The sequence below is a fragment of the Phymastichus coffea genome, unplaced genomic scaffold (genome assembly GCF_024137745.1).
Source record: "Phymastichus coffea isolate CEN01 unplaced genomic scaffold, Cenicafe_Pcof_1.1 PCOF00030, whole genome shotgun sequence".
Classification (NCBI taxonomy): Eukaryota; Metazoa; Arthropoda; class Insecta; order Hymenoptera; family Eulophidae; genus Phymastichus; species Phymastichus coffea.
Genome location: NW_026706841.1, coordinates 1010809 through 1035555, shown reverse-complemented (window position 1 = coordinate 1035555; position 24747 = coordinate 1010809). Strand labels below are relative to the sequence as shown.

Genomic DNA, 24747 nt, shown 5'->3' with positions numbered 1-24747 from the left:
AAGTGGCTGAAACGCGCGAAATAAGTCGAAGTGTGAATCGAGAAAACGATAAATGATGGAAGAAATAATCGAAATCAAGTAATAATTTAGAGTGAGATGTTTATATGACGATAAGCATAAAATTTACACCAAAGCTAAGAGAGAGAAAGGATGCTAGGTTAAGCGAGTGAAAGAATACTATCGAGGAGGTACTTACATTCGATACGTCTTCGCTTATTCTGCTTAAGAAAAACAGTATAAGTTTCAATGCGTCCTCGCAAAATTCCGATACCGCACACAATACTTTATCTTTTTTTTTTTGCTCCTTCCGTTATGCTGTCACTATCGACACCTTCTGCATAGCTCTGTCCTGAGTTATTTTTACTGGGTGCACTTCGTCGTTCTTCTTTATATGTGCTTCTTGCATGTGCTGTAGAAAAAGAAAAATCTGTGTCTCTGCTCTTGGGGTGAACCGAAATGGTATTGTTTTGTGTTTACGGGCTCTCTTGCGACCCGTTCGCGATAGTCAATCAGCGCACGCGGTTACTCAACGCGGCACGAGTGCACCTGTCTCTATCTCTCTCCGTGTCTCACTCTTACATCTAGTAAGTCCCTGTGTATTTGCGTCTCTCTCTCTCTCTCTCTCTCTCTCCGCTCACTTATCTTAGGCCGAAACACAGGGATAAATACATTGATAATAAATAAATTAAATGATAATAAATAAATTAAGCAATCTTGTTCATTATAAATGAAACTGAACCAAAACCTTGATTCCCACGATTAGCAGAATAAAAATGACTTAATAAAGATATCCAGCTATTTGATTCTAAATTGCAAATATAGCGCACAGTCTTTTGTAAACTATTTATCAATTTGAAAAGAACACAGGAAATTCGGAATGCAAATCAATTTATTATACTAGAGACATAGAACATTCTTACAAGGACAATCTACAACAATGATTATTTTACAGCGTCGGAGAATTGTCATAGGTTTCTTTACAAAGAGCCCGCTTGCTCCGCGCGCTGTTAGTATTAGTATAAAATAGCAATCGCCCGAGTCGCGAAACACGCTACTTATCTTGCGATTAGGAGTCGTAGATTCAAGGTCCTCGATTGGTGGCTCCTCTCCGTTGTCACGCTCCCCCTGCTTCATCGGAATCGTCAGGTAAAGGGACGATAACTCATGTTATCGACGTCCAAGTATTCTTCACGATGAATTGTCAAGATTCTTAAAATTTTCTTCCTTCACAGAGGGAGACGCGTCGACCTGAGGAGAGTCCTTCGAGCGTCAGACCTGCTCGACCAACCTGATTCAACTGATCTTTCTTTTAATTGATGAGCGGTACCTACTTGCCCGGTCCAAAGCCCTGCTCTCTTCTCAGAACAGAGCCTAAGCATCTTTGGATAATCTGAAGTTCAGCACGCAGAAACTTCAGACCATCACGACCGTTACAATCTCCCCCTCTCTGGTCTGAGAATGATACCAACAACCTTCGTTGAAATCATCGTTACGTACCCCGCTTCGATCGCCATGCACACCAACTACTAGCTCGCATTAATCACGCGTTAAACGCTGAGGCATTACTCCAATCATTTCGCTCACTCATACATCCCTATCACATATCAATTTCGCAACAAGTATTATTACAATCTTTGGTGTCGAATCGCAATATATTTACATCGAATTTACAGGCATGGCTTATACAATTATAGATTCGCACAAACACATTTTCATTGTTCCTTGCAGTATTTTCGAAAGTTTAAGCGGTTGTAAGTGCCAACAACTTTGTCACTATCGTCCGGATTGCTTAAAACAAAGGCATTATGACCAATTCTTCTCGTGATCACGTAAGGTCCCTCGTACAAATCAAAAAACTTTTGCGTTACCTTATCCAGGGCATTTGACAAATGTCTTACCCTCAACAAGACCTTGTCGCCTAAATCGATCACCAATGTGGATGGTTTCCTACCCTTTTTCCGTTTATCAAAACTACTAATTAAATTCTCCCTTGCCATACGAAGCATTATCGAGCGATCAATGAGAGTTCTATCGGGAAAGCAACCAGCTTCTCAATCTCGTCTTTAATCGAAGTTCCGAAATGCAACTCAGTTGGAGTGAACCGCGTACTAAAATGAGTTGTCATATTTAAAAGCGCCTGTCTGTTACTCACATGATTGGCCCAATTTGTATGTTCATTGCGACAATATGTGCGAAATAACCTTCCGATTTCGCGCATTACTCTCTCAGTCGGATTGCTCTGAAGATGGCGAATCAAACTGTACAAAACTCGAATCCCTTCAGCCTTGAATTTACTCTTCCACGCATGGGCCGTATACTGCGTCCAATTATATTATCAGTTAAAATGCGCTTAAACTTTCCACGTTCCGGAATGTATTCCTCTAAAATTCGTTTCTAGGATGCGGCAGTCGTTGCTGCTTTCATTGGATATAAGCGTACTAGTTTTGAAAACGCGTCCAAAAGTACAAGGATGTACTGCACTCCCCCTCGAGCGCGGGGAAAGGGACCGAAAAAATCAGCCGTCACCAGGTCATTCGGCTCCTCTGATGAGACCCATTGAAGTTCACCTTCCATCGCTCTCGACATATACTTCACGCGCTGGCATAAGTCGCACGACACAACGTATCTCTTCACATCTCGGTGCAAAGATCGCTAATAGTAGTAGCCTCTCAAGTACATTTCAGTCTTATAGATTCCCGGGTGACCCAATTTAACGTGTGTAGCGACAATCAAATCTCTCACAATCAACTGAGGAATAATTATTCTCCAATTCAAACTATTTTTATTTTTGTGAAAGAGGATATCTTGATGAATCTGATAATCTGACGTCGAAATCAATTGCTAATCAGCGGGCGTCGATTAGGCTCGAGGCTCACTAATCACTAGTCCCGTTTCTATATAATATTCGGCAGCGGCACGCTCCTCTCCCCACTCTACCAACCAACGAGCCGGCGACTCGCTCTCTCGAGTCACACATGTGCGTGCTCTTTCTCTCGCGAACGCTCTTCGCGGCTACTCTCTCGTTCGCTTTTCTTCGGCGGTCGTCGGTCCTCTCCGCCGATTACGTCCTCGTCCACGGTTGCCTGAAACCAACGTCGAGCATTAGCAATGGCTATACACAGCCGCTCGATGCTGGCACCGACGGCACGAGCTCGCGAGATAGAGAGAGACAGACAGAAGCGGTCGGCCAAGCCGACGGCCCCGTCACATCTGCTTGAAAACAAATCAAAGAATTTTCCCTTCTGCGTATCATTCAATGTTGATAGATTCTCCACGACCGAACGTAATTCATCCGATAATTCGCGCTCGTTCACGTCGATTGACTGAGTTTCAAGTTTACTTGTACATTTTATATTATTATTACATCGCCATTAATATTATTTTCACTCATTAACATTATGCGATCAATTTCATCAATATTCTCCTCATTATTTCGATCAATTTCATACTTGTTCAACATCAAGGAATTCTTTACACCTTGTTCTTCACTTTCAAATATTCTACTGTTTTCATCAATTATTACATTTCCATTAATCATATCTAATTTGTTAATCCTAATTAGATAAATAAATGTTTCCCTTTACATAAATAATTAATAATTTGGATAAAAGTCGAATGAGACGCTTTTAAATGCTACCTGAACAATTGAAGGCAACTAAATATTGAGGGCATTCTTCTAATCTTTTTAAATACTCATGAGTTGACCATTTATTCAAGAATTTAGTGGCAAAGGGAAGGATTCGAAATCTCATAGCGAAACTGGATCCATTCCCGAGCAGACACGGGTAGTTCTTACGCTTGAGTAATTACGAGCAAGTAGTTAGTAGTTTAAATTATTTTTGAGGTTGAAGCCAGAGTTTCCTCTTTACATGAGTTGAGCAAAGATTTCGTATAAAGATAGGTAGTGCGTAACGTAAAACTCTTCTATACTTTTATTTACATATCGCGTATACAACAGGTACGAGCTCTTCTATCTATAATACTTTGTTCACCATCATACATAATGTATTTGTATGCGCGCTTTGCCGTTACAGTATAATTTAATTAGTTACCTAAATTGAAAGTAGGGTCTCTCTTACAATTTCGAAAAGAATAATGTAAAAACTAAAGTTAATGGTTAGAATGTGAGTTTAGCACTGTGACATATACTTTTAACAAGAACATTTAAAAATCGGAAAAGCGAAACGTTTTACATTTTGCATAAGGTCCTCGTTCAAAATTTGATAAATGTATTGTTATTGCTAATTACGTGGAGTATGTCATTTTCTAGGCGTGCCGTAATACAATGACCAAATTTTTGGTCTACTAATTGGAACATACTCTATTTTTTAATGTGATGATCCATCTTTTTAAGATAATGCTACTTGTTTTACTTGAACACTAAGCTTCAAACATTACAAGAACGTTCATCCGGAACCTATTCAAAAATAATTAGTCAGAGCAATTTTGTGAGAGGTTAAATCAAACAACACTTTATGTTTTCGAAATATTCAATATTCAAGCAAATATCTGAAATTTAAGTCAAATGTTGTCTTTTTATGTTAATTTCCACTATCTCTTTTTGTAATGTATTTGAAACTAGTGCACGAGGTAGTTATTATTGCATTGTAATAACTTTTAAGCATTTTAATATGATTCTTGTCTCAATCTTCTCTATGAAAAATGAATGCATGTTCATCCCTTTTACTTTTTACTTGATTTCACTTTATCATAATTCTGTAACATCCATGCTACATACGAGTATAATATTATATCTATTTCAATGAAAAGATTTCTTAAATAGTACAATATTTAACTAGTGCGGGAAAGTAGATTCTCGTCTCGTTTGACATTTACGCTCGAGCGTATCGATTATGGAAATACATGAGACGAGAATCTCTTTCCCGCACATGTTAGGTACAGTATTTTTCAATACAACATGTGAAAAGCTCGATTTTACGCGCTCTTGGCTGATGGCGTGTTGAAAAATAAAATTGTCAGAAATTTTGAATTTCAAATCTCATCGTTATAGAAATATTACCATTGTCGAAAGTTTACTTTTATTTTAATTTATAATGCAATAATAAGTTATTTTTGCGGTTGAATCAAATTGAGAATGTTATTTTAAAACATGTCAATAACATGAAACAGTTTTAAAATCCATAATTTTTTTATTATTTTAGTATTGATGCTTCACAAGAATCACCGTATCTGGGAAGATTAATAAATCATCACATCGTAGGTAACTTATTGGTAAAAAAAGTAATAGAAGACGATAAACCTCATCTTATTTTCATTGCTTCAAAAAATATAAAACCAGGAGAAGAACTCACATATGATTATAATGAGACACGAAAATCTGTACTCCGTCACAACGATTGGCTTTCTCGAACAAAGAGTAAGTGTATAAGTTTTTTTATTAATTATACATTCTCTTTGTACCAGTTTTAAAAAAAATATCTATAGCGAGCTCTATATTACTATTTGACATTGTAGTAAGATGTTAGGGGGAGTTTTGCCATTCGATCTAATGTTGATGATCCCCGCCTTTAATACGAGCGCCAAACTGTCAACCTCCAAGTCGCGGGTCGGGTTGCAAAATGCAACAATATGTCGTTGATGTCTTCTCTTTCTCGTAAATAATTACCGATGATATCCGGTGGTAGCTCAATCAGTGACCTCTCTCCTCAGGTAGGGATCGGTGGAAGACGCGAAATCGTTGATTGACGACAAATTGCGCTTCGTACGACACTATAGACTACCGCCTACGAAATTTTAAAAGCGAATTCAAATTTGACCAGGAAAGTGAAAGCTGATGTGGTGGTAATAAAAGAGTACGGTTAGATTCAAACAATAAGGGATTTATTTCTCCAAAAGAAAAAAATACAATAAATAGATGTCCGAAAGACTGATGCACGCTTGATTTCAATAACGCTAATAAAACCGGGTTGCAGAGAGATGGGAAAAAAATTCGGCGCAAACTACTAAACGCACGCAACAAAACAAAATCGCAAATCGCAAAGAAAATTATCGGCACTTACTTCTAACTAAGGTAATCAGTCGAGACTATGCCGCGAAACCAGTCTTTTCCAGGTGCGATTGTTGCTACTTCTGTGTGCTGCTACTAATCGTTGCTGTAAAATTAGCTACTATTGTTGGCTACCAGCTGACGTAATCGAACTCGAAAACAAACCTGTCAAAATTTATGTAAGCGCCCGGCTCGCACAGTAGCTCAATCAAACTAAATCGGCGCGCGAGATGATTGGCTCAGCCCCCGGATGCACTCTCTCCCTCTTGATACTAAGCCAGCAGCTTATCCAGCCTAGCTTATGCTACCGAATTTTAACTTCCAGCGAATTTAATTTGCTCGTTGCAACTTTTATTATCATTCATACACAAGTGAACCTATAGATGAGGTAGCATCATAATATATGTTGCTAATTAGCTAATATATGGGCGTTTGATAGATTACCGTCATATATTAAATAGAGAAAAGCGAAAATCAGACTGAATAATGCACAATTATAATATTTTTATACTTTATTCTAAAAATAGTTATAATAGTAATATGCTAATCAATTATTCGAATAAGTTTAATAAAGTAATATTCGTAAATATTTTGAAAAATATTATAGCATTATATTTATTTTATTTTAGAAAAAGAAAACACCCGTCTTGATATTGAAAAAAAGAAAAATTACTTGGAGGAAAATGATTTATCATTCGTCACAAATACAACCTCTAGCCCTTCCATTACAAACAGTTTTGATATACCATACCAAGCAATGATTCCTGATAATGTACCATCGGTGTTTAGACGTAACCTATAATTCTCATTATAAATCAGAAACTAGCTTTTTTTTAATTATATCTTGAATAGCGTACTGTTTAATGGTTAAAAATAATAATATTATTACAGAAATGGATGAAAGTTCACTTGAATTAGAAAACTGTTCCCCAAATGGTCCTATAACAGCGTTAAATTCAACAGTTATGGAAGGTGGTAAGATCATATTTCATTTAATTTTTATTAAAAAATTGTTAAACTTCGCTATACAGGGTTTTATTTTATTCAGTCCCCGAGAATAAATTCTGGATTTGACTTTTCCAGAAAATATATTTCAGGCAAAAGTTGTTGGGTTTAAAAGCAGACGCAATGACCTTAAAAGTGACCTTGAGCATATCTTTAAGATTTTCTAAAGGTCAACTGTCTTTTTTAAACAAGAAGTTATACTTTTTACATCAGATTTGGAAAGAGTGGAAACAATTTTAATATTGAGTGTTGTTTTTTTGTTTGTTTGATGTCCAATGTTAAAGTTCGCTATTTTTAATTTAATCATGGAATTTTCCTTTTTGTAATACTCATACTGTTCGTTGCCATTTACATTTTTTAATTTAAAAATTTTCAGTTTGGTTTTACACCGTCCACTATTCCCAGAATTTTGATCATTTAGTGTTTGATCACTGAATTTGGTTTTTTTGAAAGATTTTTTTGTAATTTTCATGTATTACTTTGTTTTTAATATTGTTGACTGTCTGTGTTGGTGAATTCAGCGTTGTGTTATTGTCGTTTTATTACTTACTTGGATAACATATATGTTCAATTCGTTAATTACTGTTTTTTGTAGCCTGATAAGGGAGACAATTTAATAAAGTCTTCGAAACGTTGCAACAATAAATTGAAAGTTTTTCACCCGTAGTGAATGCTCTGAAATTTCTTATTAAATTGATTTGCATATTGTTAGAGCGAGTATTAGAATTTCAATAAAGAGCGGAAAAGTTTATGTTCAAAATAATATATTGGGAGTTTTTTTCTGACCTCGACAAGGTTGATTGAAAGTCAATGCTCAAAAACCGTGCGGTAACTGTTCATCTTAGTTTTCTGACAGTCTAAACGTTTTGAAGGTACATTTATGAGAAAGATCGATTTGAAATATGACAATGACCTTATAAATGATGATATTGAGGTCACTTTCAAGATTATTGAAATAAGAGTTGTTTCTTGAATCGGAACATTTAATTTTGTGAATTTAGGGTTTGAGTATTTAGAAATTATAAGCTTGAGGCAGTAAGCTTTGAACTAGAAAAATGAGATCTTCAAATGTATTTGAATGTTAATTTGAAGATCAAAATCATTGATACATATTAACGCTTTATATTTTCTTTATTTTTTAGAGCCGATGTTAAAATAATACATTCCGATTCAAGAAATAACTCTTATTTCAGTGACCTTGAAAATAATCTAAAGAATAGAATTTATAAGGTTATTGTCACATTTCAAATTGATCTTTCATATAAATGTAGTTTTAAAACGTTGATATTATCAGAAAACTCAGATGAACAGCTACCGCACGTTTTTTGAGCATTGTCTTATAATCGACTTTGTCGAGGTCAGAAAAAAACTCCAATATATTATTTTGGACGTAAACCTTTCCACTCTTTCCATATCCGATGTAGAAAGTGTAGCTTCTTATTAAAAAAACAATTGACCTTGAGAAAACCTTAAAGGTTGAGCTCAAGGTAATTTTTAAGATCATCATCAGATGTCCACCTTTAAACCTAACAGCTTTGGTCTAAAATTTATTTTCTAGAAAAGTCAAATCTAGAATTTATTCTCGTGGACTGAATAAAATAAAATACCCTGTGTCAGATACTTTTGAAATCTAATTTTAACGTTGATTATTGAATGAACTATACAGAGTGTCCAAACAATACCCAAACAATTGTCCAGACAAAGTCATTTTTCAAAATGGCAAGGTCATTCTTGAATTAACTTATTTGTGAAGAATTCATTGGTAACCTTAAATATATCCTTGAGCATGACCTCCAAGGTTCTTTCAAGGTTAGCTTTGTCCTTTCAAGTGAAACCCTATTTTTGACAACGGCATTCGAAAGAGCGGGAAATTTTACGTCCAGAAATGTGTTCGGATCATAAGTCATCGATAAACTAATAACTCGATAACCTAATAACTTTGACCCTCTATCGGTTGAGTATAGTCTTGTATAGTTTCAAACCTTTGCCGGAAATAATGAAGTTGACCTGAATACATTTTTGAACGTAAAATTTTCCTCTCTTTCGAATGCCATTACAGATCATACTCAAGGTCACATTTAAGGTCACCAATGGATTCCCGGTAAAAAGTTGCTTCAAGTATAACCTTGATCATTTTGGAAAGTTGCTTTGTCTGGACAATTTTTTGAGTATTTTGTTACTTTTTGGAGACCCTGTATAATAAAAGTTATGAATTTGTATTCACTTTTTGAATAGAACGTCTTGAACATTCTGAAACGTAGCTGCATTCCATTTCGTTTCCTTATTCTTAAAGGAAAGTGGGCATGTAGGAACATATGCATTTTCGATATGCATTTACGGATACAAAGTGGAACATAGCCCATGGTAACTTTCACTTCAAACTTACAATTAAATTTAATCGTTCACATGGAAACGTCTGTTCTTATCTATTGAAAATTAGAATGTTTTTTATTTTCTGCTCAAATACTGTGAAATAGTTGTTATTACATTATTTTAGTGAAAAAATTTAATCTTATATTTTATTATTAAAATGAATTGTATACAATTTTTTATTGTCAGAATTGTAATAGTATATTTTTCAGTAAATAATGTTTATGAAATTATACCATAAACGTTATCAGAATTGTTCTTATAATCTTTGATTTATTATAAATCTAATATTGTTAAGCTAGAAAATATGATTTAAATAGTATAACATTTGTTGAGAAATGAAAATGTTAATCCATTCTTTTAGTATTTTCAATATATTGAGCAATTAATAACCAAATATTCTTGGATCCAATTACAGCTCTACTATTTCATGATTATTGCTCAAAGTTTCCGCCTTCAGGAACTGATTCTCCAGATAAGGAAAATATGAATGTTATGGTTAAGTCAACCAATCAGGAGACACCATCAAGAAAGTGTAAGCTCAAAAGTTTATAATATTATTCATATAGATTAAGAACTTATTTCCAGACATTTAAAATAAATATTGATTTCTACGGTGTTAGTAAGTTTTGATAAAAAAATCTCTCTACTATATAATAAGTGAAATAGGTTTTAAAGCATGAAAATTTCTAAAAAAATAGAATATCAATTAAACTTGCAAACATGAACAGCGTATTCTTCCCATGGGCAGACTTGTTCTCGACTTAATTGGTTAAACCATTAATTAATATTATCAAGAAAACTAGATGAGTTACTTATACTTCTTTACACAAGGGTTACAAATATTTTCGTATACAATACGAGTTCTGAGCTGATTTGTAACTCATTTTTGTATTTCTTGAAAATCGATATCATTTCTTCTTTCTTTGTTAGAATTTAAGATCTTTTTTAATAATTTTCTTAGGGATAAATCAAGGTACGTTAGCGAGGATCTCGAGGGTCTCAAATTGGAATCGATACTAGTCTGAAAATTGATCGGTACACAAGAAGTTTATTTTCAAGAATAAGTTGAGATTTTCTCGAATCAATTAATACATTTTTCTAAGTTTAAGATTTAGCTGTTTTTGTTGTCCTAATAATCCCTTTAATTTAGAATACGATGCATTTCTCGATATTCTGATTGGTTACTTTGAGCAATATCTTTACCGTCCATAAAGAGACCAGCGGAATAGTTTTTTTAAATGTGATCGTTACGTTATTACATTTGCTCTCTCTCATTCGCTCTTATTTTTCAGTTTTTAGCCAAATTTGAATCTTAATGAAATATCTGCACAGTAAAGAAGGTTTCATAGCATTCTTCTTCTGTGGTCAACCGTGCTGAATTGTCTGCATGTGTTCTTGTTGTGATATTTCACCTTACTTGAATATTGACTGTGTAGACTTTTATATAAAATGGGATACAGGCCACTTCCTTGTGGAATACCTGCCTTGATTGAGAATTTATTTGTAATGTAATCAACGACTTAAATTCTGAAGTTAATGTTAGTTACGTACGATTCTGATAGCAGTGCCTCCATGAGCTTCATTGCCAAGATGATCAGACTGATAACCAATATAATTTAAGTTTTTAAAATAATGCTTACTTCTAAAAAGAGACTTTTATGATCACATCTATTTCTTTACGAGTGAGATAATTTTCAATTTCTAGTTTTTATTGACTCAATCCGTTCGCACTTGAAATAGCTATTTTGAATTTATCATTTATTTTGATATTTTGTTAATCAGAGCTCTCAATAGAATCAACATCGTCTGCATTTCATCCATGAGATTTTCAATCATTATTTTTAGCTTATTGTCACGATTTACTTCATTTGGTACTAGTTGGTAAGCAGTACCGGTTATTAAATTTGAATAGAATCTGTTTGTTTATCTGCCGCACCTTGAGCGTATATAAAATTAGAATTTACTGCTTAGCTTGTTAATTCTATTACTAGCTACGATTTACATCGCTCCCTGACTGTCGCTCGGTAGTGTGCATTGTTTATTTGACACTTGATTGGACTTATATTCTTTCTACAGTATTGAATAGCTTGTTTATCTTTAATATTTTTAAATTGTTGTTGCGAATAACCAGTTGCATTGTGAAAAGTGGCGTTGGGCATTTATAATATTCTATGAATATTAGTATGATAAGTATAGCTATTATTACCTATACTATTAAGTAATTCTTAGAAAGGTCTGATATTTTCCACTTTCTCTACATAAATCGATGGAGATTTGAATGTCTAAACTATGTCCTCTTCATTTTGACATCTTTCTCTTTCTTTAATCTCTTAACAGTTCAAATTGGTAGACAGTTACAGTTGGTGTGGCGTCTATACGTAAAACGTTTGGGCTTTTGATTACTATTTATGAACTATGCCTCAGCCTTATTACCACCTACCTCTTACCAGCTTTTTTTTTCATTTTTTGATGGCATGAGATCCATTTGTATGTCATTTCACTTCTGAATTTGCTTGTGATTAGTTACACATAAATACTGAATGAAAGATGATACGATTAGCGCGACAACTACTACCAATATTAACTTGTGTATCACTTTCAATTTCTGTATTAGTTTCTCGTACTTAGGCATATGTCTACGTCCACTCAGTATGAAATTTTCCTAAAGGTTCATTATTTAATAATTAATGATATTTCTTTATAATTAAAAGCTTGACTTTTTCTAGTGACTAATATTTTAATGGTAATAGAGAAAAATCATATCAATTCCTGCTATACATGCATCATTTTTAAAAAAATTTTATTTTTTGACATTTGACACTTTATTTAAATACAAATAGTCATATGATTATATAAAAAATTTAAATAATTTCCATTTAGATGATGGCATAACAAACAAAATTAAGAAGAAGTTGTATACTTCAAATAGTTTAGTATCATTAGAAGAAAATACTTGCAATGTTGGAAACGATGCTGTAAATTCTGAAAAAAATAATGATTCACCAGAAGAAGCAATCAAAAACCGGCCATTTAAGCGAAGAAAAATTGAGAGTGATGACGAAGATAGCGATGGTAATAAATACAATCCATAAGTATTTTATAATTTATTTTCGTTTCTAAATAATTATAATTCGACATTCATTTTTTTAGATCCAAGAGATAGGTCATACGAGCCTTCAGGTATTATCAATTAATTGTTTTCAAATGACACGTTATTACTGTATATATATATATATATATATATATATATATCTTTTTATTCATTAGAACATGATGAAAGTGACATTGAAGATTATGAAGAAAACGATGACAATAACATAGAGAACGTCGTATCAAATTCAAAATCACAATCGCCACTAAATTCAGCTTGTAAATCATCCACTCGAAAAGGTAATTGAAAGATTTTTTTGTTTATGTTTCTCAACTTCATTAGAAATATCTGAATTATAAAATAAGTCATTAGTTGAACAATAGATCAACATATTATGAAAACTGACATAAATTCATAGTCTACATATGTAGGGTATCCAAAAAGTATGGATACTCCCAGAAACTTTCCAAGTCAAATATTTTTCTCAACAGTAAATTCTTTTTCTAACTTTTTACGAGAAATCCATTGGTTTCTTTAAATTTGACCTTCAACGTGACCTCCGAGTTTATTTCAAAGTTAAATTTCATTTTTAAAGAGATATCTATTTCTTGACAACAGTAGTCGAAAGAACGGGAATCACCTTAACATTTTTTTAAAAATATTTCATTTGGTATATTTTGGGAATTTACTTAACTTATAATTTCATTTATAATATTCAATTCAGTGTTTTCATAATCCATTCATCATTTACATTCTTAGTATCACTATAAATTTCCATTTTTATAATATCTATTATTATTATTAAACAATCATACAATTTTTAGTGATAGATTTAAATTTATCTAAAATCTTGAAGCGACGAAGCCTAACAAACAAATCTAAAGAATTGAATGAAATTAAAAAAAGTTCAGGGACTTATACATGTCCCGTCTGCCATAAGAATTTCGTTAAATTGCCACCACATCTTGAGGCCATGCATTCTGATGAACCCGAAGTAAAAGAATTTATCAGTATGAAACCAAAGTCACTCGAACGTTTTTGGTTATTGAAAATGTTACTAAACAGAGGACGCGATTATCGAAACGAAATCTCTGATAATTTAGAGGTTTGTAGAATTCCTTTGGCAGGTAAAAGACAGCCTAAAAAAGTGAGTGAAGATAACGCGAAACTGCAAGAGCAAAATAAAAATGGAGATGAAAATAAAGTTATAGTAAATAACACGGCAAATGAAAAAGAAGTCGTTAAAAAAGAAGTAAAGCCGAGTGATTATGCAAAATGCCCCATTTGTCACGGCTCATATATTCGTAAAAGATTAGCTACACATGTTAAAAAGTGTATTAATCAAGACAAACTCAAAGGAAATGTTAATTTGAAAACTTATATTAAAGGATCGAATCTGAAAATTCATGTTTGTGCTACCGACGAGACTGCCAAATTGATGTGTGTTTTGAGATCAGATTCTATAGGAGATGTACTTTTGAAAGACCGTTTAATCATCTTATATGTAAATATGCGTTTAAAAAAGTACGAAAATGCTATTAGGAAACGTTCCATGTTAACACAAATACGACAAGAGGCTCGATTAATTGGACGTATGACAGAAGAATTACTTCTTTTATGTGACGATATTCAGGAGTTAGGAGACGCATTTACCTTAAATACTTCAGCAAAATATGAAGCAGCAATAGAGGCAGTAGCAGGCAAAGCAACTACTGGTATCTACCAGCATCCTTCAAATGCAACACAACTTGCCAGTTTTACTGATGATTTAATAAAATTACAATTAGATTATTTGAATGAACAACTTGAATTAAACGAAAGTAATCTAGAAATCGTAAGAAATCTTGAAAAGAAAAAAAAATAAATGCATTTCATTTCAAAATAGATTTGAAGTAGATATAAGAAGTTCCTTAACGAAAAAAGCTTCACAGTCTACAGTGAGGCATGTAGCTGACAAAGAAGTGTTAGAAACTAGTTCGGAAGATGTAACAAGGTTTTATACGTATGCTCTAAAGATGAGAAAAGAAGCTCGGGAGTCTTTAGAAAAGGACGGTTTTACGAAAAAAGCTTGGGAACAGCTTGGCGAAAGCCAGCTATTAATTTCGCTCATTTTTAATCGCAAGCGTGTCGGCGACATGGCGTATTTTGAAACACGGTACTATAACAAAAAAAAAGTATTGTAGAAACCATGCCAGAAGTTTATAAAAAACTAGATAATGAAGGTCAGTTATTGGGCAAAACGTATAAGCACGTATATACACTAGCAAAGCGATCTCGTATAGTTTCTCTACTACTTTCATCAGAAGATGAAGAGTGCTACGAATTATTTTACTCATTTAGAAATATTGCTGGAGTTCCTAAAGAAAATCCGTATGTTTTCGGTTTACCCAGTTCAAATTTAGTTGAGGAGTTTAAAGTTCCCGAACCCTGTGGAATAATACGCAGATATTCTGAGCAATGCGGAGCAGAGCATCCGGAAAGTCTTCGAGGAACTGCGATGCGTAAACACATAGCAACGTTATGTGCTTTATCAAATTTATCAGAACGCGATTACGAAGAACTAGCTAATTTCTTGGGTCACCGCTTAGACATCCATAAGCAGGTATACCGACAGCCACAGATCGTTCACGTCGTTACTCAAATTTCCAAATTATTGGAAATGGGTATGACAGAAAACGAAGGTAACTAATTCTTGATGACATTAAATTCACTATCGAAGATTGATAACTTACATTGTTGCTTTTGTTTTACTTTTTAAGCATCTTTTGTTTCATTTTACGAGAAATCATATAAATAAAATATAAAAACTTTATATATTGAATTTTCAGATGCAACCAATAGTTTAAAAATATCTGCAAAATCACAGTTAGATTTAACTACCGACAAAGAAGTTGAACAAATAATAAAAAAACATTGAGAAAACTAAAATCAATTCAGTAACAAAAGTTACTTGTGATAATTCTTCCACGTTAGATTCTGCACTTGAAATATCATTACCAGTTGTCCGTCAGTCTTCAAAATCTTCAGGATCTGGTAAAACTAAAGGTAATATTATTTACGTTCAATCTAAGATATTTATCATTATTTTAATCATATAATTAGTCATACATTCTAGTCATAGATTTTAATAAAACAGTAAAGAGCTCTATTATATCGTCTGAGGAGCTTCATTTTCGAACGATTACTGCATAACCTAAAAGCCGGGGTTTTTGTTTATGATATAATAAATTTATTACAAACGTCACCATTGATATCAAGTACAAATTTAAGTTTATAGTTTGTAACGCCTATATAATTCACGGCGTAGATTCGCGCATTTTTCGCAGACTTAGTTTGTCTGCATATAACGTAAACTCGCCTCTATGGGGATGCATTCGGAGAGTTCAAGGGCCATGTAAACCGATTTTCCACGGCAAAACGCTTCTGTTTTCTAGTATCTATGCTCGCAATTGCTTCTTTTGAATTCTTCGTTGGCTTTGATGAAATTTGATAAAAATGTACTTTTTCGCTTTTTCAAAGATTTTAACTAATCATATAACATAAATTATTATTTATTATTCTAATTGAAAAGATCTAAAAATGTGTAAGAAACACACTTGTAAAATACTCATACTGACTGAGGCGATAATTTGTACGTTAATTATTTACGTTTAAAATATACTTTTTTTTAGTTTTTCAAAGAGATATGTGAAATATGATTATCACGCAGATGTTATTAGACTTTAAATTTTCTAAGTTTTTATGATATAATAAATATTAACACATTCTTATAACGCAAATTGTGTTTCTCTATTTGTGAGTATTTATAAATAAACTAAAACAAGATTGTCTCTTTCTCTCTTCCTCAACTTACATAATCCTCCGCGGCGCAGAAGTACTCCTTACAAGAACATACAGAAATACAATAATTATAATAAATATATTTATGCAATGAAAGCTAAAGACATATAACGAGGATCATTCCCGTTCGTTATAACACGTGAAATATAAATAAAAATATAAACTTCTTAACCATTTATTCCTCAGTTAATTGAATATATGTAATCTCCACGACCAAATATACTTAAAATTACAAGAAAAGTCAATTTCAATAAGTACCTTTGAATCGATCTGTAATTATACTACAATAGTATATATGGGTAATTCTAGGCTATTTCGATTGACTTGTAACCCTTAGATTACGGATTTTTTTTTAATTTGGCACAATTGTTGTACACATAAAACTGAGATTTTTCCCAAATTTTGGAGACGATACATTAATTATATCAAAAGTTATTAACAATTAAAGAAAAATGATAAAAAATTTTCAAACAGCTATATTTTAAAAACTAATAAAGATATCGAAGTCGGATTTTTTTCAAAATACTTATAATGCCTTAAAATTTCGAAATAATTACAACAATAAACAATAAAAATTTTTTTTCGAAAGTTATTAACTTTTTGTTTAAACAATTGCTAATATCTCAAAAAGTATATTTTTTTTTTGAAAAATTCTTGCTCCTACGTATTCCTGAGGATTTTTTCTATCGAAATCAATCATAAAATTCAAGGGCCCGACATATCGGAAAGCGTAGCCCTAATCAAAAGAAGACGCCTCAGCGTAAGACCACGAAGACGTCCTGCTGTCGTTGCGACGTACACTGAGGCATCTTCTTTTGATTAGGGCTACGCTTTCCGATATGTCGGGCCCTTGAATTTTATGATTGATTTCGATAGCAAAAATCCTCAGGAATACGTAGGAGCAAGAATTTTTCAAAAAAAAAATATACTTTTTGAGATATTAGCAATTGTTTAAACAAAAAGTTAATAACTTTCGAAAAAAAATTTTTATTGTTTATTGTTGTAATTATTTCGAAAGTTCAAGGTATTATAAGTAATTTGGGAAAACTTCGATTCGGTATCTTTATTAGTTTTTTAGATTAAAGCTAAAGTACCTTTCGACCGTGAGTCCGCTGGAGCGCTACCGCAGCCTTACGCTGAGGCGTCTTCTTTTGATTCAGGCTACGCTTTCCGATATGTCGGGCCCTTGAATTTTATGATTGATTTCGATAGCAAAAATCCTCAGGAATACGTAGGAGCAAGAATTTTTCAAAAAAAAAATATACTTTTTGAGATATTAGCAATTGTTTAAACAAAAAGTTAATAACTTTCGAAAAAAAATTTTTATTGTTTATTGTTGTAATTATTTCGAAATTTTAAGGCATTATAAGTATTTTGAAAAAAATCCGACTTCGATATCTTTATTAGTTTTTAAAATATAGCTGTTTGAAAATTTTTTATCATTTTTCTTTAATTGTTAATAACTTTTGATATAATTAATGTATCGTCTCCAAAATTTGGGAAAAATCTCAGTTTTAGGTGTACAACAATTGTGCCAAATTAAAAAAAAATCCGTAACCTAAGGGTTACAAGTCAATCGAAATAGCCTAGAATTACCCATATATGTCACTCATTTTATAAACTAACACGAAAATTATAGAAGTTATTTTTCTACCACTACCAAAAAACAGATATCAATAGATGTCTTGAATTATCATTAATTTTCAACTAATTATTCAAATTTTATTGCGTGATCCGATATCTATTTCTTATAAAATTCTCGAAGTCAATATGCCATTGTTCTTACAGCCACCCATCAGAGCGGTATAACCTCATCGGTAACACTCATACAGAAGAAACTAAAACTGAAGACATGTTGAGACAGAAAAAGAACTACTAGCAAAAGATCTTGTTGTCTTATGCTCCATACTGCTGGACACAAGTCAAAATATTTGCTCAACGCTTATGCCTTACTATTCACCACAATACTTATACAACTTTAGACTCATTTGATCGTGTTTGATACATGTATTTTCGAGTTAACGAACATCACGCTTTTCCATAACACTCATACTTTATTAATTCTACGTAAATAGCTTCAGCACAATAAAGGTAAATAATAAAAACGGCACTTGACAATGTGTCGTAGAAAACGACTCTAGCCAGATATATATTTAAAAAACTAGTATAGCTTGAAAATAGGGAATGGAAAATTTTATATTCAATATGAGAGTCTTACTAAAGTTAAATAAGCACTCTGCCAAATTCGAAGCGTGTTGAAGAAATGGCGCTTGGCACCGAATCGTCTGAAACGACTCTAATCCCGATATATATTTCCGTAACTTATATCAGTTCAGGTTAGAGTAAGGAAAAACCTACAGTCTATCATATATCTAGAACTCACCGATGTTCAGCTAGCTGTAGCTAAAGGTAAAAATTGTCGGTCATTTACAAATCATAGGCCGTATCATTGTGGATATTTTGAGTATTTGTACGGGTCAGCAATGTAAGCTGTACGGAGTAAGTCTCCTGAAACGGCTCTGGCTAGACATATATTGTTTATTTCTTACATAACTTTAGTTTTAAAATAGAGGGTAATTTTTCCAGTTACAAATGTTGGAAAAGATAAAGTTCAATGAGATATGGTTATCGGTACATTATTTCTGTGACGATTATGGAATATCTCCTGGTTTATGGTCAAGAAATTGAGTGTTTGTACGTCTGAGGATGGGAAACCACTTTTTTGCGTAGTCAGCAACGCGGTTTTAATGGCGTATGTTCTCTCCAACTGCTAATGAAAATTATGATCGATAAGAAAACCCACCATATTGATCGCTGTATATAGAATCAATACAAAACACGCCATATATGTGCGAATGGAAATCACTTCTTGCAAACACGAGAGTCTTGCTGACGTTAACTAAGCACTCTGCCAAAATCGGAGCCTGTTAAGCAAAATGGCGCTTGGCACCGATTCGTCTGAAACGACTCTAACCCCGAATATATATTTCCGTAAATTATATCAGTTCAGGTTAGAATAAGGAAAAACTTACAGTCTATCATATATCTAGAACTCACCGATGTTCAGCTAGCTATAGCTAAAGGTAAAAATTGTCTGTCATTCACAAGTCATAGTCCGTATCATTGTGGATATGTTCAGTATTTGTACGTGTCAGCAATGTAAGCTGTACGGAATAAGTCGCCTGAAACGACTCTGGCCCGATATATATTTGCGATATAGACACAATAATAAATTAACAAAATTATTAATTTCTCAATAAATTTATTATTCTTATTGTATGCTACGTGTTAGTTGAAGCTTTACTTATTGGTAAAATGTTATTAGTGTTATTACAAATTGACTCTTTCAAAGTTTTATGTCTATTTTGGGGCACTGATGAGTTTAATTGAGTAGTATTTTTTTTGAGTCGTCCCAAATGGGTTTTGCTCTGTTAAATATCTATTTTAAATCGATTCTCTACCCTTATAATTGGCTTTTATCAGACTATAGTTTTTATCCTGATTATATAATATTTAATTTTTCTTTAAATGAAGTAGATGCGAATCTGTTTGACATAAATTTGTTGAAATTTTTATATAACATGATAATCAGTTTCCTTTATTAATATTTTAAATTGTCAATCAGCTGATAACTTTTGTTTGAAGAATATAATCTCCTAGAGGTTTCACTTGGTTTATGAACTCGTTTCCGAAGACTTATAGATTATAGTCGCCTGTTTCGTTTATAAGTCAGAAAACTAATTTATTGTTAAATGATCGGGATTTGTTATAGATTACCAACATTTATGAATCTATACACATCTATAATGTTATATTTAAAATCTGAATCGATTTTTGACATACATATATATTGCAACGATTACCGAAAATCGTTCGACTCGCGTAGGTTAATAAGCGGCTGAGCGGAATAGCCGCGATCGGTTCGAGAGAGAGAGAGAGGGCGCGTAGGGGCAATGACCGGGAGGGGAGAGTTCGGTAGTCAGTATGACTGTGACACTCAGTCTGGCAGCATCCCGCGAAATATAGTGCGAGCCCCTCGTTAATATTCCACAAGTGAGATCCAGGGAGTCGAGGACTTTGTTGAAGTGAGTGGAGTGCGGAGTGTACGTGCGAATAAACGTGCGCACCCACAGCAGCAACACCAACAACAACAACAACAACAGAAGCGGCAGAGTAGCGAACAGGGGAGCAGCGAATCTGCGACTTGTATATCGGATACGGTTGGCCACTGTATCCTCATCTATCTCGCGGTAGGTCCCCCATCTTCTATATTGTTGTTAGCGTGCGATCCCGCGCAGCGCGCGCGAAGTAATTATTTATAGCGTGCGAGCGGTTAGTTCGCGCCGATCGCGATTTTCTCTCTCTCTCCCGCCAAGGCGTATTGTCATATATATTCGCGTGCGTAAGTCTCTCGGCGAATCCCTTCCGTGTATTTAATTCATTTGAATAAAGTGAAAAACAGTTATTCTTCATCGAGTCATTGCTTTGTCTTTCCTTTGTCCGGGGTGTATTTTATTGTTGACATTCGATTCGAATAAGCCGGTAGCATAGCACGGATCGCGCGGATACCGATAGAAGCGCATTGCAAACCGAGTTTCCAGCAGCGGCTGTAGGAGCGCTGCTAAGCAAGAGCGACAGCGCCGCCAAGTGGCGAGTTGGGGAACCTAACTCGGATTGGCGAGGGAACTCTGCGCAGGCGCACTCCCGGACAAGGTAGGTTAACGTGCTTACGGCACGTAGCTAACGAGGCGTCGTTTGACCGAAATAATAAATACAATTAATAGGTCACAGGTTAAACGGCGGCCTGTTACAATATATATATATATATATATATATATATATATATATATATATATATATACGAGGTGTGATCAAAAAGTAAGGTGAATTTTGAAATTTAGCGGGCTACGTCCGTTCGATCTTCGACTTTTTTATTTGGTTATGTCGGTACACTCGTCTAGAACATACGTTCCAAAGTTCAGCTTTGTAGTATGTTTGGTTTGTTTGTGAGAGGCATCAAGGTTAGAAGTGTTTTGCGTGCTCCACGATTTGCTGCTGTCTAAAAACATGGATCAAAGAGTTTGCATTAAATTTTGTGTGAAAAATGGAATCAAATGTTCCAAAACACTTGAAATGCTGAAAGTGGCATACGGTGAGTCTACTTTAAGCCAAAAAAATGTTTACAAATGGTATAAACTCTTCCAAGAAGGCCGAGAAGACACCGACGACGAACCTCGTTCTGGACGCCCCAGCACATCAACAACTGATGAGAATGTTGAAGAAGTGAAGAAAATAGTGTTGGGAAATCGTCGAATTACCATTAGAGAAATTGCTGATGATATTGGCATCTCATTTGGTTCGTGCCAATCAATTTTGACGAGTGTTTTAGACATGAGACGTGTGTCAGCGAAGTTTGTTCCGAAATTGCTCAATTTCGACCAAAAGAAACGTCGCATGAGCATCGCCCAAGAGCTACTGAATGACGTCAACGATGATCCAGATTTACTCAACAGGGTTATAACAGGTGACGAAACATGGGTATACGGTTATGACGTCGAGACTAAGACTCAATCGTCCCAGTGGAGGCATTCTGGATCACCAAGACCAAAAAAAGCACGCCAAGTTCAATCAAATGTAAAGGTTTTGCTTACAGTTTTCTTTGACTGCAGGGGCGTGGTGCATCATGAGTTCTTGCCACAGGGTAGAACAGTAAATAAGGAATATTACCTGCAAGTTATGCGCAATTTGCGCCAAGCAATCCGCCAGAAACGTCCGAATTTGTGGAAAAATAAAAATTGACTTTTGCACCATGATAACGCCCCTGCTCACACATCGTTGCTTGTGCGCGAAATTTTGGCTAAAACCAACACAGTAACGATACCACAGGCACCGTATTCCCCAAATCTGGCCCCCTGTGACTTCTTCTTGTTCCTAAAACTGAAGAGGCCCATGAAAGGACGGCGTTTTGCCACGATTGAGGAGATAAAGACGGCATCGAACGATGAACTAAACAAGATCACAAAAAATGATTTTTTGAAATGCTTTGAGGATTGGAAAAAGCGTTGGCACAAGTGCATTATATCCGAGGGGGATTACTTTGAAGGAGATAAAATAAAAATTGATGAATAAATAAATGCTTTTTGAGAAAATTAAAAATTCACCTTACTTTTTGATCACACCTCGTATATATATATATATATATATATATATATCGTATATATATATATATATATATTGAGTTTATTCAACTTAATGTTACAATGTTTATTTACAATATACATTTCAATTTTGTTGAGTGACGTGTCTTGTTTCTTGTTAGTGTTTTGTGTTGTATTTGTGTGTGATTGTGCTTTGATGATTTAGTGTTTTTTCTTTTTCTTTGCGCTTCCTTTTCCTCTTCTTTCATCTGTCCGTATTAGGGCTTTTACACCTTTACTGCAGTATCCTCCGCTCCCTCTGCTTTCACTCATGCTTACTACGGTTCTCTCTTACCGTTTTCTTTCTTCTCTCTTTTCACTTTTCTTTTTTTTTCTCTTTTTCTTCTTTTTTTCTTCTTCTTTTCCACTTTAGATCCCTCATCCATGCTATTTTTTCTTTGCTCCCAACCATTATTTCTTCCCACTTTTCTCCTTCTTTTCTTGTCATTTCGCATTTTTCTACTATGTGTTTCCAGTCTTGCTCTTCTTTTTGGCATAATCTACATTTCCTATTTTCCTCTTTTTCCCAGTATCTACACCCTCTTGTCTCGTTCCCTAACCTAAACCTCTCTCTTATCTGTAGCCCTCTTATTCTCCCTTCATTTTGTATTTCTATTAGTCTACTCTTCTTCATTTCCTCCCTTATCCCCTTCCACTCTCTTATATATCTTGATTCTTCCATCTTGTCTTCCATTTCTTTTTCTTCTTTTTTCTTCAATTCTTCTCTTACTTCTTCCCAGAACTCTTCTCTTTCATCGTCTCCTTCTTCTCTCTCTCCTTTTTTTTCATTTCTTTCTTCTCTTTTCTTTTCGTTTCTCTTCATTTCTCTCCATGCTTCTTTCTTTATTGTTCCATCCCTCTCTTCTTTTATTTTATTTTCATATCGCTCTCTCTATTGCTTTTTCTTTTATTTCTTTTCTTCCTGTTTCCCATTTTATCAGATAACTCGGTGTGTTTCTGTCCAAACCCAGTACCCATTTTATATATTTCATTTGTAGTCTTTCTATTTCCTCGTATCTTTTCCATCCCCATATTTCTGCTCCATACATTATCACGCTTTTCATTAACGCATCAAATAACATCATCCTTAGCTTCCAATTTTCTTTAAATAATCTTTCTCCCAACCCCCATACTTTTCCTAGTCCCATATTTATTTTACCTTCTGTTTTCTTTATATGTCTCTTATTCCCATTATTTTTGTTTATTGTGAATCCCAGATAGTTATATTCTTTTACCATTTCAATTTTTTTACCTATCCACTCAAAACTTTCTTCCTTTCCTCTTCCTCCTCCTTTCTTACATTTCATCATTTTTGACTTTTCTACATTTAATTCCAACCCTCTTTCCTCTAAGAATCTCCTTAGTTTTTTCAGCATCTCTTTCATCCTATTTTCATTTTTTGCCAACATTACTATATCATCCGCATATCCTATCGTCCAGATTTTCTTTCTTCCTATTACCACTCCTCCTTCCTGAATTTTACTCATTTTCTCTTCTAACTCCGCAAAGGCAAGATTAAATAGCGTGGTGCTCAGCGGGCACCCTTGCCTCACTCTCTTTTCTGTGTCGAATTCCCCTATTATCTCTCCTCTAATTTTTAATCTGCATCCTGTTTCTTTATATATTTCTTCTATACTTCTTCTGATCCTTTTATCTATTTCTTTTTCCTTCATTATTTCCCATATCTTCTTTCTTCTTATCCTGTCAAACGCTGCTTTCATATCAGCGAAGAAGACAAACAATTTCCCACCTTTTTCCCTGATTTCTTTTCCTATTGCCGTTTTCAGCACGTATATTGCATCTATTGTTCCTCTTTTTAGTCTGAATCCCATTTGCGTATCGCTTAGTATTCCTTTTTCTTCTATCTCTCTATCTAGTCTTTTCCTTACTATTTCTGCATATATCTTGTAACCTGTGTCCATCAGCGTTATACCCCTGTAATTGCTTACTTCTTCTTTTTTTCCTTTCTTGTAGACTGGTACTATTATTCCCTTTCTCCATTCCTTCGGGAATCCTTCTCCGTTCCATACTCCATTTAGACATTTTGTCAGGTCTTTTATTAGGCTTTCTGTCCCTGCCATCCACGCTTCATTTACAATCCCATCTTCTCCTGATGCTTTTTTCTTTTTCATTCTCTTTATCACTTCTACTACCTCCCCTACTTTTATTTCCCCTCCCTCTTCTTTTTCACCTTTTACCTGTTCTTCTCCTTCTTCTTTTTGATTGTAGTTCTT

At 34.1% G+C, this 24747-nt stretch overlaps 1 protein-coding gene across 4 annotated transcripts in view; it reads left to right on the top strand.

Moving 5' to 3' along the window:
• The window catches only part of LOC131663039 (solute carrier family 35 member F3), a 1047178-nt gene that overhangs the window by 414357 nt on the left and 608074 nt on the right, over positions 1–24747 (top strand). The gene's annotated exons all lie outside the window — the stretch shown is intronic.